At 40.3% G+C, this 27,449-nt stretch overlaps 1 protein-coding gene and 1 pseudogene across 13 annotated transcripts in view; both read left to right on the top strand.

Annotated features, from left to right (window-relative positions):
• The window catches only part of ACSL1 (acyl-CoA synthetase long chain family member 1), a 291,625-nt gene that overhangs the window by 161,200 nt on the left and 102,976 nt on the right, over positions 1–27,449 (top strand). For 11 of the 13 annotated variants that reach the window (XM_057303548.1, XM_057303553.1, XM_057303549.1 and 8 more), the window contains one exon: positions 13,689–13,908. The gene's annotated coding sequence lies outside the window, so the exon portion shown is untranslated. Of the gene's footprint in view, positions 1–12,758; positions 12,991–13,688; positions 13,909–27,449 lie in introns of those variants that run through there. The other 2 variants (XM_057303559.1, XM_057303558.1) reach the window with 2 other exon arrangements.
• Positions 23,225–25,675, top strand: LOC113262266 (voltage-dependent anion-selective channel protein 3-like; annotated as a pseudogene).

Raw genomic sequence — 27,449 nt, 5'->3', positions numbered from 1 at the left:
ATTCATTAGTTGTGTATAACACCCAGTGCACCATGCAATACGTGCCCTCCTTACTACCCATCACCAGCCTATCCCATTCCCCCACCCCCTCCCCTCTGAGGCCCTCAGTTTGTTTCTCATAGTCCATAGTCTCTCATGTTTCATTCCCCCTTCTGATTACCCCCCCTTTCTTTATCCCTTTCTTCCCCTACTGATCATCCTAGTTCTTATGTTCCATAGATGAGAGAAATCATATGATAGTTGTCTTTCTCTGCTTGACTTATTTCACTTAGCATTATCTCCTCCAGTGCCGTCCATGTTGTAGCAAATGTTGAGAACTCGTTCTTTCTGATAGCTGAGTAATATTCCATTGTATATATGGACCACAACTTCTTAATCCAGTCATCTGTTGAAGGGCATCTCGGCTCCTTCCACGATTTAGCTATTGTGGACATTGCTGCTATGAACATTGGGGTGCATATGGCCCTTCTCTTCACTACATCTGTATCTTTGGGGTAAACACCCAGTAGTGCAATGGCTGGATCATAGGGTAGCTCAATTTTTAACTTTTTAAGGGACCTCCACACCATTTTCTAGAGTGGCTGTACCAACTTGCATTCCCACCAACAGTGTAGGAGGGATCCCCTTTCTCCACATCCTCTCCAACAATTGTCTCTTGCCTTGTCTATTTTTGCCATTCTAACTGGCGTAAGGTGGTATCTCAGTGTGGTTTTGATTTGAATTTCCTTGATGGCTAATGATTTTGAACATTTGTTCATGTGTCTGTTAGCCATTTGTATGTCTTCATTGGAAAAGTGTCTGTTCATATCTTCTGCCCATTTTTTAATTTATTTGTTTCTCGTGTATTGAGTTTGAGAAGTTCTTTGTAGATCTTGGATACCAGTCCTTTATCTGTAGTGTCATTTGCAAATATATTCTCCCATTCCGTGGGCTGCCTCTTAGTTTTTCTGACTGTTTCCTTGGCTGTGCAGAAACTTTTAATCTTGATGAAGTCCCATAAATTCATTTTATCTTTTGTTTCTCTTGCCTTTGGGGATGTGTCATGAAAAAGGTTTCTTTGGCCGATGTCGTAGAGGTTGCTGCCTATGTTCTCCTCTAGAATTTTGATGGATTCCTGTCTCACATCGAGGTCTTTCATCCATTTGGAGTTTATTTTTGTGTATGGTGTGAGATAGTGGTCAAGTTTCATTCTTTTGCATGTAGCTGTCCAATTTTCCCAGCACCATTTATTGAAGAGACTGTCTTTTTTCCACCAGATGTTGTTTCCTGCTTTATCAAAGATCAGTTGCCCAAAGAGCCGAGGGTCCATTTCTGGGTTCTCTATTCTGTTCCATTGGTCTATGTGTCTGTTTTTGTGCCAGTACCATGCTGTCTTTGTGATCACAGCTTTGTAGTACAGCTCGAAATCCGGCATTGTGATGCCCCCAGCTTTGTTTTTCCTTTTCAACAGTTCCTTGGAGATTCGGGGCCTTTTCTGTTTCCATACAAATGTAAGGACTATTTGTTCCAGTTCTTTGAAAAATGTCCTCGGTATTTTGATCGGGATAGCATTGAAAGTGTAGATTGCTCTGGGTAGCATGGACATTTTAACTATGTTAATTCTTCCGATCCATGAGCATGGAATATCTTTCCATCTTTTTATGTCTTCCTCAATGTCTTTCAAGAGTGATTTATAGTTTCTAGAATATAGGTCCTTTACATCTCTGGTTAAGTTAATTCCAAGGTAACGTATGGTTTTTGGTGCAATTGTAAATGGGATGGATTCCCTAATTTCTCTTTCTTGGGTCTCGTTATTCGTGTATAGAAATGCAACTGATTTCTGAGCATTGATTTTGTATCCCGCCATGTTACTGAATTGCTCTATAACTTCTAATAGTTTGGGAGTGGCTTCTTTTGGGTTTTCCATATAGAGTATCATGTCATCTGCGAAGAGAGACATTTTGACTTCTTCTTTGCCAATTTGAATACCTTTGATCCCTTTTTGTCATCTGATTGCTGTTGCAAGGACTTCTAGTACTATGTTGAATAATAGTGGTGAGAGTGGGCATCCTTGTCGAGTTCCTGATCTTAAGGGAAAGGCTTCCAGCTTTTCCCCATTGAGAATAATATTTGCAGTAGGCTTTTCATAGATGGCTTTTATGAGATTGAGAAATGTACCTTCTATTCCTACACTCTGAGGGGTTTTAATCAGGAAAGGATGCTGTATTTTGTCAAATGCTTTTTTGGCATCGATTGAGAGGATCATATGGTTCCTGAGTCTTTTCTTGTTGATATGATGTATCACGCTGATTGATTTGCGAATATTTGAACCACGCTTGCATCCCAGGTATGAATCCCACTTGATTGTGATGGATAATCCTTTTAATGTACTGTTGGATTCTATTAGCAAGTATCTTGTTGAGGATTTTGGCGTCCATATTCATTAGGGAGATTGGTCTGTAATTTTCCTTTTTGAGGGGGTCTTTGCCTGGTTTGGGGATCAAGGTAATATTGGCCTCATAGAATGAGTTTGGTAGCTTTCCTTCTGTTTCTATTTTTTGAAATAGCTTTAGGAGAATAGGTATTATTTCTTCCTTGAATGTTTGGTAAAATTCCCCAGGAAAACCGTCCGGGCCTGGAGTTTTGTTATTTGGAAGGTTGTTTATCACTGACTTAATTTCTTCATAATTAATTGGCCTGTTTAAGAAATCAATTTCTTCCTGTTTCAATCTTGGTAGTTTATAGGTTTCCAGGAAGGATTCCATCTCTTCCAGATTGCTTAGATTATTGGCATATAGCTGTTGATAAAAATTTCTAATATTCCTTCCAATTTCAATGGTGTTTGTCATGACCTCTCCTTTTTCATTCATAATTTTAATAATCTGGGTCCTTTCTCTTTTCTTTTGGATAAGTGTTGCCAGTGGTCTGTTAATTTTATTGATTCTCTCAAAGAACCAGTTTCTAGTCCTGTTGATCTGCTCTACTGTACTACTGGTTTCTGCTTGATTGATTTCAGCTCTAATTTTGGTCAACTGCTTCCTCGTGCGTGGATTAGGCTTGTCCCTTTGTTGCTGTTCCAGCTTCTTGAGGTGAGAATACAAAAACTGCATTTTAGATTTTTCTATTCTTTTGAGTGAGGCTTGGATGGCTATGTATTTCCCCCTTAGGACTGCCTTTGCAGTATCCCATAGGTTTTGGACTGTTGTATTTTCATTCTCATTGGTCTCCATAAATTGTTTAGATTTTTGATTTCCTGGTTTATCGAGTCATTCCTGAGCAGGGTGGTTCTTAGTCTCCAAGTGTTTGAGTTTCTTCCAAATTTTTCCTTGTGGTTGAGTTCCAATTTCAGAGTGTTGTGGTCTGAGAATATGCAGAGGATAATTTCAATCTTTTGGTATCAGTTGAGACCTGTTTTGTGTCCCAGAACATGGTCTATTCTTGAGAATGTTCCATGGGCATTAGAATAGAATGAGTATTCTTTGGTTCTGGGGTGTAGTGTTCTATATATATCTATGAGATCCAACTCGTCGAGTATGGCATTCAAAGCCTTTGATTCTTTGCTTAGTTTTTGCCAGGGTGTTCTGTCTATTTCTGAGAGTGGAGTGTTGAGGTCCCCTACTATTAATGTATTTTTATTTATATGTCTCTTTATTCTGGTTAAGAGTTGGCTTGTGTATCTTGCTGCTCCCCTGTTGGGGGCATATATATTTATAATTGTCATATCCACTTGTTGAATACTTCCTTTAAGAATAATATAGTGCCCTTCTGCGTCTCTAACTATAGTCTGTAGTTTAAAATCCAATTTATCTGATATGAGAATTGCTGCCCCAGCTTTCTTTTGAGGTCCGTTTGCATGAAAGATGGTACTCCATCCCCTTACTCTCAGTCTGAATGCATCTTTGGGTTTGAAATGAGTCTCTTGTAGACAGCAAATGGATGGGTCATTTCTTTTTATCCAATCTGCAACCCTGTGGCGTTTTATGGGAGCATTTAAGCCATTCACATTAAGACTGAGTACTGAGAGATATGATTTTAATGATGCCATGTTGCCAGTAAAGTCTTTGTTTGTATTGGCTGTGACTTTCTGTTCTGTATCACTCTTGGGGCCTTTTTACTTTTATAGAACCCCCCGTAATATCTCCTGTAGGGCTGGTTTCGTGGTTACAAAATTGGTTAGTGACTGGCGATTCTGAAATGTCTTTATTTCTCCATCAATTCTGAATGACAGCCTTGCTGGATAAAGGATCCTTGGCTGCATGTTTTTCTCTGAAAGAGCTTTAAATATGCTCCCCCAACCCTTTCTCTCATTCCAGGTCTGTGTAGACAGGTCTGACGTAATTCTGATGCCTTTGCCTTGGTACGTGAGAGATTTCTTTGCTCTGGCCGCTTTCAATACTGTATCCTTGGATCTCATATTTGCGAAATGCACTATGACGTGACGTGGCGTAGGTTTGTCGTGGTTGAGCTTGGGAGGGGTCCTCTCTGCCTCTTGGACACGAATGTTTGTTTCCCTCGCTAGATTAGGGAAGTTTTCAGCTACAATTTGTTCAAATATCTCTTCTAGACCTCTGTTTTTCTCCACCCCCTCGGGGATGCTGATGATTCTAACATTGGATCGTTTCATTGAGTCAGTAATCTCCCGTAACCTACATTCGTGGGCTTGGATTTTTTTAAGAGCAGCTTCTATTTTGGTTTTTCCTCTATTAACTCATCCTCCAATTCACTAACCCGTTCCTCTGCTTCGGTGACCCTGGCCGTCAGAGCCTCTAGTTTTGCCTGCATTTGGCTCATAGAATTTTTAATTTCTGTCAGATTCGCTCTCATTTCTGTCCTTAGGGATTCTATATTCTCAGTAACCTTTTCGTTAATAGTTTTTTCAATTCTACTCATTATTTTGACCATCGCTACTCTGAATTCCATTTCTGATACTTTGGTTACATCCATATCCATTATTTCTGTGGCAGAGGCCACAGACTCACTGTCTTTTCTTTGCTGGGGGGGGGCTTCTCCTTCTTGTCATTCTGATGAGGAGAGGTTGCGGGGTTGTCCAGAGCCCAAATTATTGACTGGGTCCCAGGCCGTGCCCCTTGTTTTATAGGGATCTTAGGGATGTGGGCTTCTTCTTTAAAGATTTTATTTATTTATTTATTTATTTATTTATTTATTTATTTATTTATGTGGCAGCCAACCAGCGAGAGAGGGAACAGAAGCGGGGGAGTGGGAGAGGAAGAAGCAGGCTCCCAGCGGAGGAGCCCGATGAGGGACTCCTTTCCCGAACGCCGGGATCACGCCCTAAGCCGAAGGCAGGCGCTCGATGACTGCGCCACCCAGGCACCCGGGTTGTGGGCTTCTTGATTTTTCAGCCTGCTTCTGGGGGAGCGGCCTGCCGCGCCGATACTCAGGCAACCCTGTTTGGGTAGAGTCTCGGCGTCCCCTGCGAGGGGGGATGGGGATGGGCACTCCCTGAGCCGGTATTTCCAGGCTTTTGTTCTCTGGCGGCTTTCCCTGGCGGTTTGCTGTGCCTCTTCTGAGAGTCAGAGCAGCAGCGGCCGAATTTCAGCCTCTGTCACAGAACAGAGGGATTGCGGCCCGTTCCCTACTAATGTTCTGGCCTCTTTAACTCTTTTACTGTTGGTGCTGCTCAACCCTGCAGCGTCCCGGGATGTGCGCCCCACACCCGGCGTCCCAGCCCTCACTTCCAGGGCCGGCGCATCTCTGTCCTTTGTGTTTCTAATGCCGCCAGCCGCCAGCCGCCCCGCGCGCGCTCCCGGATCTCCCGGTCTCAGTCTGGATCCAGTGAGCGCACCGGATTTCCGGGGTTCCGCGAGATGCCTGGTGGCGCGCGCACCCGGCTCACGGTCTCAGTCTGCTGTTTTGCGGGTGCCGACCGCGAGCCCCGCCCGCTCTCCCGTGCAAGTGGCTACCGCTTCCCGGCGCCCGAACGCGGCGGCTCCCTCCCCCTTCCGTTTATCTTCCGATATCTGTGCACGGTTTCATGGCTCCCCGCTTCGTACCTCAATACCCAGCGCTGGAGATGTTCATTTGTAGAGATCCAGATGCATCTTCCTGCATCTCAGGCTGGTTCCGTGGTTGTTTAGGCTGGTCTGATACCTATCCAGCTCGACTTGGGGGACCGGCTGAAAAAGGGGTCTCCTACTCCTCCGCCATCTTAACTCCTCCTCCTCTCTCTCTCTTTCTTATTTATTTATATAGCAGCTACATGTCCTCCATTGTTTGGACAACTATGACTTATTTAACCACTCTGCTACTGATGGGCTTATTGGGTTATTCCAATTGTTTGCTATTATAACAAAAGCAGCAAGGCTGTATCATTTAAGTGTGTGAAGTTGTGTCTAGAGGATTACTGAGTCAAATGGCACATGCGTCTGTAATTTTGATAGGTATGCTAAATTTCCCTCCACTGGAGTTGTGGCATTCTGCAATCCTAAAACAAGGTATGAGAGATCCTGTTTCCCTGCAACCCTGCTCTTAAATAACTCACAGATTACACAACTTGACCCAAAATTAGCAATTGTGTTCTAGAGGGGGGATAGTGTTGGTTTACCTCTTCTCCAGAACCTGACCTGGCTCCCTAGAACTGCCAAAGAAATGCTAGCATATTAATATTTTCTTCTAATAAATGATAAGTTTTAAAAATTCTTTAAATCAAATACCTTCATGAATACTAAGAACTTTCAGTATTTTCCTATTTTTTTTCTCAATAATAAATAGTTTTTCTACTAAATCTCCTAATAAAATGGTTGCTAGCCAGCGGTGCTTCTTTTGGCTGATACACTAAGATTTTTAAGAACTACGAAGGCTGTTCTATCAATAAATATGTTGGGGGGAGAGTAATGAGGGATGTAGTATTTAGGAAGTACTTACCTGTCATCACACTTTTTAGATCCTTTGGGCTATTGAGATACATTGAGTTAATTGCTCACGTCCTACTGTTAGAGTGGCTAGAATAAAGGAAATTCACCCAACTGGAAGCTAGAAATCAGACCATGTTCTGTAACTCATGAGTGAAGGGTTTCTCAAACTGTGGTCTTGGGCCACCTGCTTTGAATCGGTTGAAGCACCCGGTAGAGGGTGGAGTCCTGAACTGCCTTTATTATCTACTGAGCTTCTCTGTACCCGTCTTTTCACATGTCATCATTCTGGTCATTACCACTGTTGTCTGTAGTTATTGACCAAAGCCGTGTGTAGGACACCAGATCAATGCTCTTTAGGAAGCTCCTAGCTCCTCATACCCTGAGTTTTAGGGAGGATTTCTTTTTTCCTTTCTTGTGTTTTTTTTTTTTACTGTCTCATGATTTTTAAAAAGTATTTTATTATGAAAGTTTTCAAACATAGGTGGAAGTAGAGAGAATAATATAATAATGTATCCGTGTATCCGTGATCAGCTTGAACAATGACCACCTCATGGCCAACTTGGCTTCATCTATGTCCCCACCAAGGTCTCCCCATCCTTGGAAATCCCAGACATCCTATATTTCATCTGTCAATACATTTTAACATGTATGGAGAATGATTCCCACTCCCACAGAGGAGCAGCGGATCTGAGAGGGGCTTGAGAGGTGCCCGGTGTGGGTGGTGGGGGAGCATCTCAGAAGGACAATGGCCCGGCTAGATGTCCAGTGTACCTCCTCTGGGCTGGCTGTTAACCTCCAAGGAATTTGTACTAGGCACATTCTGAGGTCCTTCCTGGCTCTAAGATGCAGCTTTTGTCCTTTGTCCTGAGGGGCTGTCCCTGCTGGGTTGTTGGAGGACCAGATGGGAGGGCATTCACTGAGGCCTGTGCTGGGGAGGAGAAGACATCTGATGGGGACACCATTGAACGCTGGTGGCTGAAGCGCATTTTTGTTGTAAGTGAAGTGCTTCATTATTGTGTTTTGAACACTTTGCCAGACTTTTTCAACCCTTTAGTAGGTTTGTTTCTCAATTTCAGCAGCATTTGGCCTGCATTCCCTTGCCCTGTACAAGCAATTCACTCCGAAAAGCATTCACTCCTCTGCAATACTCAATACCCTACTTGGATTGGAAGTAGGTCTTTTTCTACCTTTTTAAGGAGAAGGTGACCAGATGCAATGTAACAATTTCTGTTTTTACAGAGAAAACCCAAGCACTTCATGGCATATGTGATAAAATGCCTCTTTATGATTTTGTAGCCACGACAGGCGATCGTTTGTAATCCTCTAAAGCCTCCAAAGCCTTCAACCCATTTTGCAACTGACCTAAACAAACCTGGGTGCCCGACAGCGGGGAAGCCAAAGCTCGCACCACTTGACATCAGTAACAGAGACAGGAGAATAAGCCACCAACCCAAACTGCAGGCGCTACAGAAGAAACCTTTTAATCATCTTAGAGTTAGAAAGTTTCCTACCGAATTGTTAGACGGATGTGTGACAAGTAGGCTCTTGATTGATCTTTGGCCCAGAAAGCAGAGGGCGTCTTGCTGTTGGAACTGCTTTTCACAAAGTTGTGAAGTTGGCAATTTCACATTCTCATTTCTCTGGTTTCTTTCTTTCTTTCTTTCTTTCTTTCTTTCTTTCTTTCTTTCTTTCTTTCTTTAAGATTTTATTTGAGAGAGAGGGAGTGATCCAGAGAGCGAGCGAGTGAGCATGAGTGGGGGGAGCAGCAGAGGGAGAAGCAGGCTCCCCACTGAGCAGGGAGCCTGATGTGCGGCTGGATTCCAGGACCCTGGGATCATGACCTGAGCCGAAGGCAGACGCTTAACCCTCTGAGCCACCCAGGTGCCCCTCATTTCTGTGGTTTCTTCAGGGTTTTGTGGGTTTTGGTTGTTTTTTTTCCTGAACACTTCCAACAGCAAAGGTCTTTAATCATTAGTTGAACTCTGTTTAAAAGAGGTATATAGGGGCACCTGGGTGGTTCAGTCATTAAGCGTCTGCCTTGGGCTCAGGGCGTGATTCCAGCGTTCTGGGATCGATCCCCACATCGGGCTCCTCCGCTGGGAGCCTGCTTCTTCCTCTCCCACTTCCCCTGCTTGTGTTCCCTCTCTCGCTGGCTGTCTTTCTCTCTGTCAAATAAATAAATAAAATCTTTAAAAAAATAAAAATAAAAGAGGTATATATTTCCTCAGCCTTAAGACACTATTCTGCTGTCTTGTGGAAGACCACGGTTTCAGTCCAAGAAGAAAAGGGTTGGGACATAGGCTCAGATTTCTCAGCTTACCCCGTATCTTGCTGTGTGACTGCCCAGATGTTGGTCTGAAGACACTTGTGAAAGCCTGTTGGGTAAAATCTGCCACTATACAAGTCACCCTGTGAAAAAGAAGCAACACTAGGTTGCATTTTTATGGTTGCATCTTTAACAGCTTGATAAATTTGGACTTGAACAAAAATGTAAAAGACGTAAGCAAGGAAATGTAACTTTGGGGACGCCTGGATGGCTCAGTCAGTTTAGCATCTGCCTTTGGCTCAGGTCATGAACCAGGGTCCTGGGATGGAGTCCCACATCAGGCTCCCTGCTCAGCGGGGAGCCTGCTTCTCTCTCTGCCTGCTTCTCCCCCTGCTTGTGCTCTCTCTTTCTCTGATAAATAAATAAATAAATAAATAAATAAATAAATAAAATCTTTTAAAAAATATAATTTTTTAATGTAATTATCCACAATAATCTACCTTTTTCACCCAAATAACTGACAAAAATTTCAAAGAATGATAATGCCTCAGTTAGCAATGGGGTAGGAAAAGGGGTCACTGATAGTAGGAGTATATGTTGGTACCACACTTCTGAAGAACACTTTGGTAGTACATGTCAAAAATCCATTAAAAGCACATCCCGTAATCTACCAACCTCTCTTCTAAGAATTTATCTCAAGAAATAACCAGACTGCAGTTCGGAACTGTGTACAACAGATGTTTATGATAGGAAAAAATTCAATGTCCAAGAATCTAGGTTGGGTTAAGTGAGTTACAAATTTATAAAATAGAAATCTCTGAAGTCATAAAAAATTATAAGGTAGAGCTGTATTTATTGGCATGGAAATATTTCACAATACATTTTTTTTCTTGTGCATATATTTCTTACCTGTTTCTCTGCTCTCCTTTGCAGTGATGGGTGTTCCTGTCAACTAGAGATAACTAACAGTCAGGTGCTCTACTCCACTGTGATCTAAATAGACGCTGCAATTCCAAGAGATTGTGCATGTTGGTACAGTACAAGGAAACCTGCTGGTTCCTTTAATAAAATCACACGCAGAGGTCATTATGGAGGTCAAATCTCTATTTGGGAAAAAGGAGCAAGACCGTGTGGTCCTGGCTCTTAATTATCCTCAGGTACTCGTCTTCCGTTACTGTCCTTGGAGAGGTCTATGAAGGGAATTGTTCCTTATCTGATATTTTTCGCAAAAAGGTCTGGATGGAAAAATGAAATTAGTACAGCTGGAAAATTAGAAATAAAATGCCAAAGTGCTAATTTAATATTGAGGTAAGTAAAAAGGAAGGATGGCCCCCCTCTAAAAAAAAAGATTTTATTTATTTATTTGAAAGACCACGAAAGCGAGAGAGATCACGGAGGGAGAGGGAGAAGCAGACTTGCTGCTGAGTATAGAGCCTGATGTGGGGCTTGATCCCAGGACCCTGAGATTGAGACTCTAGACTCTAGTGGAAGGCAGATGCTTAACTGACTGAGCCACCCAGGCGCCCCAAGGAGGTCCCTTTTTATTTAAAAGTCTTTGGGGGCTCCTGGGTGGCAGAGTTGGTTAAGCTTCCGACCGGAGTTCAGCTCAGGTCGTGATCTCAGGGTCATGAGATCAAGCCCTGCCTCAGGCTCCATGCTCTGCGTGGAGTCTGCTTAAGACTCTCTTTCCCTCTCCCTCTGCTCCTCCCCACTTCGAACAAATAAATCTAAATAAATAAACAAACAAACAAACATACCTAAAAGGTATGTTTCTAGACATTACCTGCAAAGTGAGAAAAATGGAGAGGAAGCATGTAAGTGGGTGGAGAAAATGCTTAACAACAATGAGAAATTTGGTCTAAATTCTCCCCAGACCATGGGAAGTTTATTTATTAATGTACACATTTGTTCATCAAATAGACATCTATCAAGCACTTGTGTGGCAAAGCTCCCAGTCAAGCTGACTGTCCAGGATTCGGTAGGGGGACTAGAATGTGTCTCGGTTCTGTTCTAGGTGGGCACATAACCCCCAATGCCCTCTTCAATTAATTTGTTCACAAATGTAAACTAATTTCACATTCTGGCTGTTTCAGTGTTACATAGATAGAACCTGTCCTCCACATGTTGGGGTGTCCTGGGGCTTAGTCCTGGGGCCTCTTCTCTTCTTTCTGTGTGTTCTTTCCCAAGGTGATCTCACACAGTCTCTTGGCTTCAAATACTGTCAGTGTAGGATGACTCCAAGCAGGTCTCTCCAGTCCCTACGTTTCCCCTGAGTTCCAGAACCAAATCTGCAACTGCCTATTTGACAACCCCCCTTGGACATCGAAGGCACTTCCCAGATCTCTCTGCGGGCAGTGGCCCAGGTCCTCCGCTACACTCCACCTGGCCAGCCCTGCTGTCACCGGGGCTGACCTGTGCTGATGCCCATGCTCTGCACGGGGGGGGGGGGGGGGGGGGGGGGGGAGGGGGAGGGGGAGGAGGAGGAGGAGGAGTCCACCTTCCTCCGCTGTTCAGGTTGCCAAGTTGCTTATTGACTGTAGTTACTTCTGCTCCCTCTTCCTTTGACCCTGAGCTTGAAGTTCTGCCAGAAGTTCTCCTTGTCAGCAAAGCTACCTTCTCCTACATGTGTTTTGGATTAGGATTTCCTCCATTAATAGGATCCCATCTGCTTTTTATCATTTGTGAATTTTCTCAAAGTTGGAAGCTTTCTGGTTGTGCTTCTCATTTTTTTAATACCTCTTTTTAATTCATTCTTTTGATGTTTTAAGGTCTTTTTTTTCCTGGATGTTTTAGGTGGGAGGTAGAAGCTTACACTCAACTTTCTGTCTTGATTCAATGTCTATTCTTTCTTACAGATTCAGTGTTATACTGAATATAAGCCAATTTAATAGCTCAGTTATTTTTCCGAATCATCATTGTGTGCTCTGGGGCTGTGATACCTTCAGGGGCTGTTGGAAGGTATAGCACTGCTTTACCCAATCACTAAGTGACCCCCAAATGATTGCTGAAGAAGTAGAAAACAGTTAGAGGTCTCAGGGTTATTGTTTCTTTTCACTATGAAGTGTGGCTTCTCACTTCTTTCAATGTGTCTTGCTATTATAATTGGTAGTCTTATGTTTATACAGTTACTTTTCCTTTAGACAAAAAAAAAAAAAAAAAAAGCATGTGTGTTATAGAAACTTTTTCTTCTTGACCCTCCCTTAAGGGGAGATGATTATTTCTCTTTTTGTAATTACATTGTATAAGAAAAAGTTTCTCAGATTACTTCTTTTTAAATATGTGATGTTTTACTGTAATTGTACTTTTTTAAAAAACCTTGGAACAAAATAAATGTGGTTTGTTTAAGCTGGACCCTGCATTTGAAGAATGCACTACATAATTTAGTTCTCAATTTGTTCTATTATCTTCAGGGTATGGGAGGGAATAAAAACTTACAGCAGGGCTATGTTAATATCCTCGACTCTTATAATATCTTCCTCTACCGCATTAGCTAGGCAAGAGGGTTGTGATGATTAATTTTATGTGTTAACTTGGCCGGGCTATGATGTCCAGATATTTGGTCAAACATTAATCTTGGTGTTTCTTTTCCTTTTTTTTTTTTTAAGATGTTATGTATTTGTCAAAGAGAGAGAGACAGAGAGAGAGCATGAGCAGAGAGGGGGCAGAGGAAGAGGGAGAAGCAGGCTCCCCGCTGAGCAAGGAGCCTGATGCGGGACTCGATCCCAGGACCCTGGGATCATGACCTGAGCTGAAGGCAGACCCTTCACTGACTGAGCCACCCAGGTGTCCCTATCTGGATGTTTCTTTGAAGGTGTTTTTGGACGAGATTTACAAATGAATCAGTGAGTAAAGCAGATTGACCTCCATAAGGTGGGTGGACCTCATCCAATCACTTAAAGGTCTTAATAGAATTAAGACTGATCTCCCCAGAGCAAGGGTTCTGCCAGCAGATGGTCTTTGGACCTGAAGTGCAGCATCATCGATTCCTGAGTCTCAAGGCTGCGGCCCCATCCCGCAGATTTTGGACTTCCCACCCTCCATAATTATGTGCTCCGATTCCTTAAAAGAAATCTCTTTATATATATAAATATAAACATAATAGCAAGTAAAAAAATATATAAAACATATAAATTTGTAGAAATATCTGTAAATATATTACATATATCATATATTAAATATATTTTACGTATATGTACTTAACTCTAAATGGACTTAGCGTCCTTGCATATTTTCACACGGAAGGGTAGATGTTACAGAAATCAGAGTCAAAACTATACATATCCATGTATCTGCTTTGAGAAATAGAGATCAAAGACCCTTTTGTGGGGGCACCTGGGGGGCTTAGTTAAATGTCTGCCTTTGGCTCAGGTCATGATCCCGCAGTCCTGGGATCAAGTCCTACATCAGTGGGCTCCCTGCTCGGTGGGGAGTCTGCTTCTCCCTCTCCCTCTGCTGCTCCCCTCTGCTGATGCGCTCTCTCTCTCTTTCAAATACATAAATAAATAAAATCTTTAAAAGCAAAAAAGAGACCCTTTTGTGGATCTACTTTCTCATTACTGCCTTTGTAGAGACCCCTGGACTATGAACTCTATTTGTCTACTACCAAGCATGATGGCAGCCTGGCTTCTAGTCCACTGGGCATTTCCTGAATGTTGGATCCAGTTCAACACCCGAAGCACTATGTGCAGCTATGACTTCATACCTTTGCTACATTCCTAGAGTTTGCACTTGACACCATCTAGCAGTCTTCCTGGACTTCTAGTTCCTGGATTGTACCTTCATGTCCAGGTAAGTAACGTTCACTCATTTCCTCATTAACCAGACTCTTGGTCTCAGCCTCCGGGTGTTCTTCTCTGCTTCCCACCATAACGAGTACCGCGGATCTCGACCTGGTTTTTCCTAATCTTCTCGACGACCCGACAAACTAGCAAGTGTCTTTTGTTTTCATTGCTAATGTAGTTCATATGTTTTCATGTCCTATTCTATAATGTAAAGTTGGCCTCGATAGGAAGGACAGAATTTTACAAATAGGAAGACTTTTTAAAACATTCAATGCTCAGTATGTCATCACAAGCTAATGTGATCCTCGGGGACGATTATTGAGGCCTGATGATTCTAATAAAATAAATGATCAAATAAAATGAGCAGTACTTAAGCTGTTAATAATGGAGAACTAGATATGCAATTCTACTTGAATCAGTCAGGGTGAGGTCAGGAGATACGCATCACAGCAGTTGGTTTAACAGACAGAATTTAATGTAAAGTGTTATTAACTAGGTAACTAGAGTAGGTTTCTATTACCGCTATTAACAAATTACTTCAGGGGCACCTGGGTGGCTCAGCCATTAAGCGTCTGCCTTTGGCTTGGGTCATGATCCCAGGGTTCTGGAATGAGCCCCACATTAGGCTCCCTGCTCGGCGGGAAGCCTGCTTCTCCCTCTCACACTCCCCTTGCTTGTGTTCCCTCTCTCACTGTCTCTCTCTGTCAAATAAGTAAATAAAATCTTTAAAAAAAAAAAAACAAAAAAAACAAAAAACAAATTACTTCACATTAAGTGAAGTGCTTGAGACAGCACAAATTTGTTACCTTATAGTTCTGGAGGTCAGAAATCCAAAATCATTTTCATTGGGCTAAAATCAAGGTGTCAGCTGAATTGTGTTCCTTTTGGAGGATCCAGCATATTTATGCCTGCCTGCCTCTTCCTGCTTCCAGAGACCACCTGCATTTCTTGTCTCAGTGGCCTTCCAATCACTGCAACCTCTGCGTCCATTGTCACACCCACTTTTCTTTTCTTTTCTTTTTTTATGATTTTTTATTATATTATGTTAGTTACCATACAGTACATCCCCGGTTTCCGATGTAAGGCTCGATGATTCATTAGTTACGTATAACACCCAGTGCACCATGCAATACGTGCCCTCCTTACTACCCATCACCAGTCTATCCCATTCCCCCACCCCTCTCCCCTCTGAGGCCCCCAGTTTGTTTCTCATAGTCCATAGTCTCTCATGTTTCATTCCCCCTTCTGATTACCCCCCCTTTCTTTATCCCTTTCTTCCCCTACTGATCATCCTAGTTCTTATGTTCCATAGATGAGAGAAATCATATGATAGTTGTCTTTCTCTGCTTGACTTATTTCACTTAGCATTATCTCCTCCAGTGCCGTCCATGTTGTAGCAAATGTTGAGAACTCGTTCTTTCTGATAGCTGAGTAATATTCCATTGTATATATGGACCACAACTTCTTAATCCAGTCATCTGTTGAAGGGCATCTCGGCTCCTTCCACGATTTAGCTATTGTGGACATTGCTGCTATGAACATTGGGGTGCATATGGCCCTTCCCTTCACTACGTCTGTATCTTTGGGGTAAACACCCAGTAGTGCAATGGCTGGATCATAGGGTAGCTCAATTTTTAACTTTTTAAGGGACCTCCACACGGTTTTCCAGAGTGGCTGTACCAACTTGCATTCCCACCAACAATGTAGGAGGGATCCCCTTTCTCCACATCCTCTCCAACAATTGTTGTCTCTTGCCTTGTCTACTTTTGCCATTCTAACTGGCGTAAGGTGGTATCTCAGTGTGGTTTTGATTTGAATTTCCCTGATGGCTAATGATTTTGAACATTTTTTTCATGTGTCTGTTAGCCATTTGTATGTCATCATTGGAAAAGTGTCTGTTCATATCTTCTGCCCATTTTTTAATTTATTTGTTTCTCGTGTATTGAGTTTGAGAAGTTCTTTGTAGATCTTGGATACCAGTCCTTTATCTGTAGTGTTATTTGCAAATATATTCTCCCATTCCATGGGCTACCTCTTAGTTTTTTTTACTGTTTCCTTGGCTGTGCAGAAGCTTTTTATCTTGATGAAGTCCCATAAATTCATTTTATCTTTTGTTTCTCTTGCCTTTGGGGATGTGTCATGAAAAAGGTTGCTTTGGCCGATGTCGTAGAGGTTGCTGCCTATGTTCTCCTCTAGAATTTTGATGGATTCCTGTCTCACATCGAGGTCTTTCATCCATTTGGAGTTTATTTTTGTGTATCACACCCACTTTTCTGACTCAGACCCCCTGCCTCCCTCTCGTAAGGACCCTTGTGATGACACTGGGCCCATGCAGATAATCCAGGATAATCTTCCCATCTCAGGATCCTTACCTGCTAAATTCCTTTGGCCATGTGAGGTAACATATTCATAGGCGGTGGATGTCTTGAGGGGGACCATTATTCTGCCCATCAAAGTAAGCGACAAGGCACAAATAGAACACTAAGGTATCACGTTTTATAGACTGAATTAGCAACTACAGGATGCAGTGAGCCCCGCTAGGGTTCCAACAAAGGGAAGATGTTGGCATGTTGGAAATTTAGAAGCTTAAAGAAAAGGCCCACAAAGCAGAAACCTACAGCTCTGAGGACAAGACACCAGCTGCTAGTGGTGGCCTCTCTGAGGGGACAATGAGGCAGGGGCTCCAAAGGTTAGGAGGACTGCAAACCGCTCCCTCTGGAACAAAGTGCAGCTTCAGGGGGGACGAAGCAGGGCTTCTGGTGCTGACCTGAACAGGAAGCTACAGGAAGGAGAAGGTCCCTTTCCTTCCTCCTGCCTCCTAGTTTCCTCCAGTGCTCCTCCCTGGCACTCCAAGAGGGAGCCAGCTGGCACAAGAAAATTGTGGGTAGAGTCCCAGCCCCAGTGTTACAGAGCAGAGCACAGGAGGTAAGTCAGAGCTTGAGAGATGATAGTTTTACAAGTGGCACATGACTCAATGTGATGAAAAGCAAAAAGCATAAATCCAGCAATTGTTTTGATTCTGTATCCTTGAGGCAAGGGCTTTTTGCTCAGTTCATTGGATTTTTCATATGTTGTAGCTTCCGGTCGCTTTAAGACACGTGTATGGAAACCATATAGTGTTTTCAGAGACACTCTAGATAATGCATATGATTACCACACTTTTTAGATGGATGGACTCTTGGGTTATTTTGTTTTGTAACACTCCACGTGATCTCTTTAAATCCCTTCTGGTATATATTTATTTTGTAATTAAAGCAAATTAAAGCAATTAATTTCTTTGGGGCACCTGGGTGTGGCTTAGTCAGTTCAGCATCTGCCTTCAGCTCAGGTCATGATCCCAGGGTCCAGGGATCAAGTCCACAGGTCCCTGCTCAGTGGGGAACCTGCTTCCCCCTCTCCCTCTGCAGTTCCCTCTGCTTGGGCTCTCTCTCTCTCTCTCTCAAATAAATTATTAAAAAAAAAGCTATTATTTCATTTGTTTGAGGATTGCATACTGTTCTTCAAAACAACTGAAGAAAACTTAGGATAACTCAAAAACGAGAATTTCTGAGGCAGTACAGTGGATGGTTTCATCAAACCTTTTCATAACAGCAGGTGAAAAGAAATCCATAGAGGAAACATCCTGAGTCAGAAGTTCAGATTAAGAGAAATATATCCTATTCTGAGAGTGCGATCTTTTCATTTTTACTCATATTCTGACCTTATATTTTGATGGCTTGTGTGAAGTCTTTCTGGACCCAGTTTTCAGTTTTCGAACACCAGATCTGTGTTCGGCATTACTATTTATGTTCCCTAATATACTCTCCGTATTATCACGTTGTTCTTCAGTTACAAAAGCAAGGCTAAAAGAGCTGAACGTTCTCATGTCCCTCTAGCGTTATATCCTCCATGATGACTTCTAGAATGTACCAAGGTTGAGCACCTGCAGTGCTGTACTTGGTGCTCTCTTTCATTCTCGAGTAAACTAATCATGAAGCTCTTAGGTCCTAGCCTTGGTTGGCTAGTTCGGGTTTCAACCTCATTCAGTACACTTTTCTTGTCCTAATAAACAAGAAATGACTTCAAGCTAAAATATTTGTTGAACTGCTTCTCATCCTTCATCCTCAATAATTCTGTTTCCTTTCCTCTCCTGCATTTATAGATGCAGCTTTTGACTTGGAACAGTGGCACTAACTTGCTACACTCTAGAAGTTGTACTTTCCTTTAAAGTCATTGCTTAACCACTTCACTGGAATCCTTTTGTAAGCAGATTTTTAAGAAAAAGAAGCCAATATAGGAAAAACGAAACATACCAGGAATTTATTCCAAAAGCATTGTTCGGGATCAACTGGGTCTGTGTAGGTTCCTCCTAGTCCCATACACATTTGACATTTCCATCTGTTCAATAAAGACTACGTTCCAAGCGCTAATCCTAAAAAACTGATGATAAAGTCCTAAAGTAACAAAAATTCTTGGAATATATGACATGCATTGTAACCATTGAGGCAGAAAATAATAGATTAACTCTGGAAAATGGATTTTTCAACAAGAATTGATATTTGAAGGAGTTTTCTGTTTAAGGAATTTTATTTCCTTAATTTCTATTTTCCCACCACTTCGTTTTCTATTATTTTTGTTGGTGATAAAACTTCTTTGAAGATTTCTTTCTTTTTTCAAATGCTACTATGCTTTTGTTTTATTAATACTAGTTTGCTCTTAGTTTGGCTTTTATTCCCCAACGTTAACAGCAACCATAGAGTTATCCTCATTTTTATATTTTAAATCTCTACTCTTCTCAAATCATCTTATCAATTCATTTTTGAATGGCAATTGTTTTGTCCCTAATAATTGATTGACCATTTGCATCTTATAATCTTGTTTTATTACCTAAGTAACTGCAATATATATCATTTATTTTTCCCTCTCTCAATTTCTTCTATATTCTCACTAATAATTGAAAATTGGGGTTTATATAACAAATTTCGTTACATTTCCCAGGCAAATGTACCAAAGTAAGGAGGTGATTAGTCATAGGGTAGAAAATACAGGAGATAAAATATATAGAAGATAGTTTATAGAAGATAACAGAGGTATTGAAGATTACTGGGAGACTATAGGTATGTTTCACTTGTACTGTTTATGTTCTTCATAGGTATGTTCATACGCACAGGATTTCTAATATTTTGTAGCCTGCCTTTTTCTTCACTCTGATTCCTTTCATTTATACTTAAAGATTTTTGTCTGGGAGTTCCCCTTCTGATTGTGGGTAATCTAAGTAATTCAGATTAATGCTTTTGCTAAGAACTAGAAAAGCTGAACAATTATATTTTTAAAATGTTTGAAGGCATCAGGGAATTAAGTCAGTGAAGAATCAGGGAGCCAAGATCTTAGAAAAGAAGGAAACACAGGGAGATGGCATTGCATTCGGCTCTCTGGAGCTTCCAGAAGAGGTGGACGAGAAGCTGAGAAGTTCAACAGAGGGTGACAAATTCATGAAGTTAAGGAGAAAAACCTGGAGTCAGAGACTACCAAAAAGGAGGATCCAAGTACCCCTCTAAGCTTCGGATAAGCTACACAGCTGCACCTGGGGACTAGCTGTGAGCTATAAATAATCGCAAAGGAACTAAAGCAGCTTCAAGTAATCCCAAGCCTTGATTGAACTCAGGTTATCTGGGATAGCTTGAACCCTTACCTATTAACAAGAAGAAAAACATAAATCCTCTCTACTGAAAGAGACTATCATCCTAAACTTCAATTTTTCTCTACAGTTTTTCATATCCAGTATCCAATATTTGTTTTAAAATAGTCAAGACTATGAAGAGACAAGTTACTGTGATAGATAACCAAGGTGGGAAACACGACAAAAACAGACTTACAGGCATCCAGATAATCGGACACGGGCCTAACTGTACCTAATACGTTTACAGAAATAAAAGACATAATTGAGAATTTTGGCAGAAAAATGGAAATTATTTTAAAAATGAAACTTCCAGAACAGAAAAATTTGATAATGGGTTTAACAGCTGGAGAGAGAATTAGAGAACTGAAAGATCAGAAATAAATATCCAAAATAAAAGCACAGAGAAACAAAGGAATAATAAATGCAGAAAAGGACTAAGAAACATAAAAGATACAGTGAGGGGCGCCTGAGTGGCACAGCGGTTAAGTGTCTGCCTTCGGCTCAGGGCGTGATCCCGGCGTTCTGGGATCGAGCCCCACATCAGGCTCCTCCGCTATGAGCCTGCTTCTTCCTCTCCCACTCCCCCTGCTTGTGTTACCTCTCTCGCTGGCTGTCTCTATCTCTGTCGAATAAATAAATAAAATCTTTAAAAAAAAAAAAGACACAGTGAAAACTTTTCTGTTATGCATAATTGCTCTCCAGAAGAAGAAGAAAGAAGAGAATTGGACAGTATTGGTATTTTCCAAAATAACAATTGAGAATTTTCTAAAATGGATGGATGATATCAAACTACAGATTCAAGAAGCACTATAGAACCGAGAAGGGAGCTATAAAAACACACCTAAGCACACCACAGTACAAATGCTGTAAATGAAGGGGGGAAAAGGTCTTAAAAGTAGCTTATGAAAGAAGAAAATTACCTTCAATGTAGAACTATAAGACTGACAGCTTATTTTCCAATAGAAATAATAAAAGCCAAAGTGGCCTTCAAAAATGTGACATTCGGACAAACAAAAAGAGAATTCATCAACAGAGCTACACTAATGATAAGAGTGAAAGATGTTCTTCAAGCAGAAGGAAAATGATTCCAGATAGCATCTCAGAGATGCAAAAAAGAATGAAGAGAAAAATAAAAGATACACAGGAAGGGAAATATAAATAAATATTGATGATTGCAATCATGGTAACAGAATTTAATGGGGTTGAAATATATAAAAATCTAAATACATGGCAAAACCACTTTGGAAAACAATTTGGTAGTTTCTTATAAAAAATTAAATGTATACTTCTATGTGACCTAGCAATTCCAATATCCATCAAATGATGAATGTATAAACAAATTGTGGACTATTAACAATAGAATATCATTCATGTATACATAATACTGAATTAGTGCTATCTGGAAGAGCTTGAATGAATCTCAAAACATGATGATCTTAAAGAAGTCAAACACAAAAGACTACAAAACAAACCTATAATAACAAAAATCAGGTCAGTAATTGCCTGAGCATGTGATGACTTTTCAGGGTGAAGTAAATGTTCTATATCATGATGGTTACACGGGTGTAAACATTTGTCAGAGCTCATCAAACCGTATGCTTAAAATAGGAACATTTTATGGAGCGTCAATTCCATCTTAATAAAGTTAATTAAATGGACAAACATATGGAAAAAATAGTATCTAAGTTGGGTAAGAAGGTATATACAGTTAAAGTGCTGCAAGGTCCTAGCACTGTCCAGGAAGAGATAAAATTTGTACTTGATGTTAATTTTTTCAAAAAGAGTGTATGTAATAATATCTAGGGTAACTACTAAAGGAATAGTAAAATAATGTATTAATACCAAAATAAATGGGAAAATGAAATAACAGAAACAATCGATTTACTTATTTATTTTTTTTAATGATTTTTTATTATATTATGTTAGTCACCATACAGTACATCCCCGGTTTCCGATGTAAAGCTCGATGATTCATTAGTTGTGTATAACACCCAGTGCACCATGCAATACGTGCCCTCCTTACTACCCATCACCGGCCTACCCATTCCCCCACCCCCCTCCCCTCTGAGGTCCTCAGTTTGAGAAACAAGCGATTTAAAAGTAAGAAAAAAAAGAATCGGTGGGACAACTGAAAGCAAATGGTAAGATGGTAGATCTGGATTAAGAAAACAACTATACGCTGCTTACAAGAAACACATCACAAAGATAAGGACACAGAAATGTTGAAAGTAAGGGAATAAGAAAGAGATGTACCATGTAAACATTAACCAAAAAAAGCAAGGGTTATTATATTAATATCAGAAAAAGTGGACTTTTAGGAAAAAAATAATTGGTAGAGATAGACTATTTTGTAATAGTTTAACTTACCAGAAATATATAATGATTCTAAGACTGCATGCACTTAATAAAATAGCCTCAAAATGTGTAAGGCAAAAATCAACGTAACTACAGGAGGAAATAGATAAATCTACAATCATAGTGTGAAATTTCACATACCTTTTTCATTAAAGAGACCAAAAAAACAGATTTGAACTTCACAATGAACAAATCTGACCTAATTGATATATAAAGAATATTTCGCCTAACGCTATAGATTTCATTTTTAAAATTATACTTAGAATATTTATAAAAATTACCACATGCCAGGTTTAAATCAAATCTCAATAAAAAACAAAGAATTGAAATCATACAGTTTGTTGTCTGTCAGTAGTGGAATCACATTAGAAATAAATTATTAAAAGATCATTTGAAGATCCCTCCAGGTATGGAAATTAAGAATTATCCTTTAAGGGGCGCCTGGGTGTCTCAGTTGGTTAAGCAACCGACTCTTGATTTCAGTTCAGGTCATGATCTCAGGGTCATGAGTTCAAGCCTCACATTGGGCTCTGCACTGGGCATAGAGCCTGCTTAAGATTCTCTCTCTCCCTCTCTCTCTGCCCCTAGCCCCCATGCTTGCTTTCTCTCTAACTAAAAGGGGAAAAAAAGAAAAGAAAGAATTATCCTTTAAATAACCCATAAACCAATGAAGAAATAACAATGGAAATTAGAAAACATTTTACTGGAATGATAATGAAAATATTGCAAAGCATATCAGCTGCAGCTAAAGCCGTACTTAGAGAAAAATTTATACCCTTACAACACATACAACAGAAAAGAAGAAGAACTGAAAAGGCAGTGATCTAAGCACCTACCTCAATAAGTTGGGAAAATATCAAACTCAAAGTGGAAGAGAGGGAATCATAAAGACAAGAGAACTGAATGGCAATATAAAATAAATATAGAATAGAGAAGCTCAACAAAACTAGAAGTTGGTTCTTTGAAAAGACTAATAAAGTCCTAATTCCCTAGGGAGATGAAGGGAGGAAAAAAAAAAAGATAAAAATAACCCATGTCAAGAATGGAAGAGGGGACACTGTTATGGATCCTACAAGTATTTAAAATATTATGAGGATATTAAAACCAATCCTACTTGAATAACTAGAATTTTTTTTTTTTTTTTTTTTTTTTTTTTTTTACCAATGGACAATTTTCTAGAAAAGCACAGTTTAACTAAATGGACACAAGAAAATCTCTACAATCCTGTAACAATGAAAGAAATGGAGTGCATAATTTTAAAATTTCCATTAAAAAAAACAAATCCAGATGACTTCACTGATGAGTTTTACCAAATATTTGAGAAAAAAATAATGCCAATTGTACATAAACTTTTCCAGAGAATAGAAAAAGTGAGACGCTTTCCATTTTGTCTTCTGAGGCCAGTGTTACCTTGATACCAAAACCTGGCAAGAACATTATAAAGAAGGAAAATAATAAGCCAGTGTAACATGATGTTTTACATAAATGTAAAAAAAAACAATCAAACCAACTATTAGCAAAACAAATCCAGCAATGTCTGGTGAATACAGTGTGACCAAAATGGCCTATTCCAGAAGGCAAGAATGGTTTAACATTTGGGTTGCCCTAGCAAAATGGAGATAGGCCCTCTGGCTGGAGATACGTGTAACATGCTGACTTTGAGCTAGAAATGGTTGCCAAGGATGTCTTCAACAGAGGATTTGGGTTTGGTATTGTCAGTAGATCTGAGAACCCAATCTTGTAGCGGAGTGGAATTTTTTACTTCTGGTCATGCTTACACAGATACAGGGAAAGCGTCAAGACACCCTAGAGACCAAATATAAGACCTATAACTAGGGACTTATTTTCAACCAAAAATGAAAGAGACAGCACCCTCGGGGCAGAAATATCTTTGTAGAATAAGTTTGTTGAAGGGTTGAAACTGACTCCTGATACCCTATTTGTGCTGAACACAGGAAAGAAGAGTGGGAAACTGAAGTCCCCTATAAATAAGATTGTTTCTGTCTTGACAGCAGTGCCGATATAGATTTTTCTGGACCGGCCATTTATGAGTGGGCTGTATTAGCCTTTGAAGGTTGGCTTGCTGGCTCTCAGATGAGTTTTGACAGAGCCAAATCCAAACAGTCACAGAATAATTTTGCCCTGGGTTACGAGGCTGCTGAGGTCCAGCTGCACCCTCAAGTAAATGATGACACTGAGCTTGGAGGTTGTATCTACGAGGGGGTTAAAATGAGAAGATTGAAACACCAGTGAGCCTTGCTCGCACAGGTGCCACTAGCGCCTGTTTTGATGTGGCTGCTAACTACACACTGGCTTGTAGTTCTCCTTTATCTGCTAGAGCAGATTGGACTAGGTTATACTCCAACCCTTCAACCAGGAGTCAGACTGGCCCCATCAGCTTTAACTGATGGAAAGAACATCAGTGCAGGAGGTCAAAAGTTTGGGGTGGGGTTGGAACTAAGAAGCTTCATGTGGTTTTGAGTAAAGCATCAGTTTTGTCCCTGGAGGTGAAAAGAAATGAACCCACGGTGTTTTGGCCTTAAAATTCTTCTGTGCGATTTCAGAAGTGTGAACTTTTTACTCTTCCAAAAAATGGTAACGTTTCCCACACTGAAGTCTGCAGACTGAAAGTCCGTCCTAAGGTGGGCGCCTTAAGGCATGCCTGGAAGTTGTCGTGTTTGCGGTGCATTTCAGTCCGGCGCTGCAGTGTTGGTTTACATGCGTGCCTCAGTGACAGTGTAGGTCCTGTGACAAAGGAAATGACCCAGTCCTCCAGTTTGTACTCACGTCTTGCATGTGCCACGCCACTTTTTCAAGACCTTTAGAAATATAATGGTCTCTGTGCTGTAATGGAATCTTTGGTTTTACAGCAGAGTAAAATAAAATAAATCCACCACGGGGACGCCTGGGTGGCTCAGTTGGCTAAGCATCTGCCTTCGGCTCAGGTCATGATCCAGGGTCCTGGGATGGAGCCCAGCGTCGGGCTCCCTGCTGAGTGGGGAGCCTGCTTCTCCCTCTGCCCCTCCCCCTGCTTGTGCTCCCTCTCCCTCTCTTTCTCAAATAAATAAATAAAATCTTAACAAAAAAATGAATCCATCATGTTTGGAACAAAGAAAGAAAGAATGGTTTAACGTTTGAAAAAAAAAGTGAAATTCGTCACATTAACAGAATGAAGGGGAAAACATCACTTTCTAGAGAAATGCCTAAAAAGAACTTGCCAAAAATTCAATATATATCCATGATTAGAACTTCCGGCAAATATAATTAAAACTGCTTGAATCTAATAAAATGCACCTATAAATAATCTTACACAAGCATGATTAAATGTTAAAAGCGTTCCCTCTGGAACTGAGAATGAGACAAAAATGTCCTAGCCAATTTGATAAGCAAGATAAAGAAAACAAGTATAAGAATAGAAACACAAGGATAAAAACCTCTCCTATTCACAATTTGGTGATGTACCTAGACCATCCAAAAGAATCTACACATAAATTATTATTATTTTTAAAGATTTTATTTATTTATTCGACAGAGAGAGAGACAGCCAGTGAGAGAGGGAACACAAGCAGGGGGAGTGGGAGAGGAAGAAGCAGGCTCACAGCAGAGGAGCCTGATGTGGGGCTCGATCCCATAACGCCGGGACCACGCCCTGAGCCAAAGGCAGATGCTTAACCGCTGTGCCACCCAGGTGCCCCTACACATAAATTATTAAATTTAATTAGTGATTTAGTTAGCCAAGTTATTGGATACCAATATACAAAAATCAATTGTATCCTTCTAACAACAAGCAAAAAATTAAGTTTTTTATTTTTATTTATTATTGATTGTTTTATTATTGAAGCATAATTAACATGTTAATTTCAAGTGTGCAGTGTAATGATTTCATATTTGTATATACACTGCAAAGAGATCACTGCAATAAGTCAAGTTACCATCAGTCACCATACAGTTATTTTTTTTCTTGTGATGTAAACTTTTAAGCTTTACTCTCTTAGCAACTTCCAATTATACAATATGTTATTAATTATAGTCACTATGCTGTACATTACATCCCATGACTTACTTATTTTATAACTGGAAGTTTGTACCTTTTGACCCCCCTTCACCCATTTTGCCCACCCAACTCCCCCTGTCTTCCAGCAACCAACATCTGTTCTCTGTACTTAGGAGCTTGGCTTTTTTGTTTGTTTTATTTTGTTTTGTTTTGATTTTTTTGTTTGTTTTAGATTCCACATGTAAGAGAAACTATATGGTATTTGTCTTTATCTGACTTATTTCACTTAGCATAATGTCTTCAAGGTCCATCCACGATGTTGCAAATGGTAAAATCTTGTTCTTATTTATGGCTGAGTGATAGTCCATTCTATATGTATCTACCACATCTTTCTTCTTTATTCATCCATCAATAAGTACTTAAGTTGTCTCCATATCTTGGCTATTGTAAATAATGCTGCAATGAACATGGGGGTGGAGATATCTTTTGGAGCTAGTGTTTTTGTTTTTGTTTTTGGATAAATACCCAGAAGTGGAATTCCTGGATCACGTGGTAGTTCTACTCTTGACTTTTTGAGGAACCTCGAAACTGGGTCCATAGTGGCTGCACCAGTTAACGTTCCCACCACCAGTGCATGAGGTCTTTCCCTTTCCTCCACATGTTAGCCAACACCTGTTATTTCTTGCCTTTTTGATGATAGCCATTCTAACAGGTGTGAGGTGATACCTCATTGTGATTTTGATTGGCATTTCCCTGATGATTAGGGTTGTTGAACATTTTTTCATGTGTCTGTTGGCCATCTGGGTGTCTTCTTTGGAAAAATGTCTATTTGGTTCTTCTGCCCATTTTTAAATCAGATTGTTGTTTTGCTATTTTAATGGAATGAATTGAGTTTTAAGAGTTCTTTATATATTTGGGATACTAACCCCTTATCAGATATGACTTGCAAATATCTTGTCCCATTAAGTAGGTTGTCTTTTCATTTTGTTGAAGATCTCCTTTGCTGTGCAGAAACTTTTTAGTTTGATGTAGTTCCACTTGTTGATTTTTTATTTTGGAAATTAAAAAAAAAAATCATCACCAAGACAGATGTCAAAGAACTTAGTGGCTATGCTTTCTTTAAGGAGTTTTATGGTTTCAGGTCTTACATTCAAGTCTTTCATCCATTTTGAATTTATTTTTGTAGATAGTGTAAGATGGGGGTCCAAATTCAATCATTTGCATGTAGCTGTCCAATTTTTCCAAGACCATTTATTGAAGACACTCTTTTTTCCCCCTACTATATAGTCTCTTCTTCTTTATCATAGACTAATTGACGGGAAGTCTTAAGACACAAAGTATTACTGTAAGGGAAAAGATGGATAAATATGGCTACATTAAGAATTTGTTGCTCAAAAGACTAAACTTTATGTAAATGATATTCTTCCCTGAATAGCTTCCTCCCAACAGAAAATGATGCTTGTAAGAGTCATCCATACTTTTTTAGATGCTTTATGGGTTTTTTTTTTTTTTTTTTACTTTTTAATTTGTTTTTTTTTTA

Source organism: Ursus arctos, unplaced genomic scaffold, assembly GCF_023065955.2.
Source record: "Ursus arctos isolate Adak ecotype North America unplaced genomic scaffold, UrsArc2.0 scaffold_27, whole genome shotgun sequence".
Lineage (NCBI taxonomy): Eukaryota > Metazoa > Chordata > Mammalia > Carnivora > Ursidae > Ursus > Ursus arctos.
Note: the sequence above shows the minus strand (reverse complement) of the source record. Positions and strands in the feature narration are given on the sequence as shown.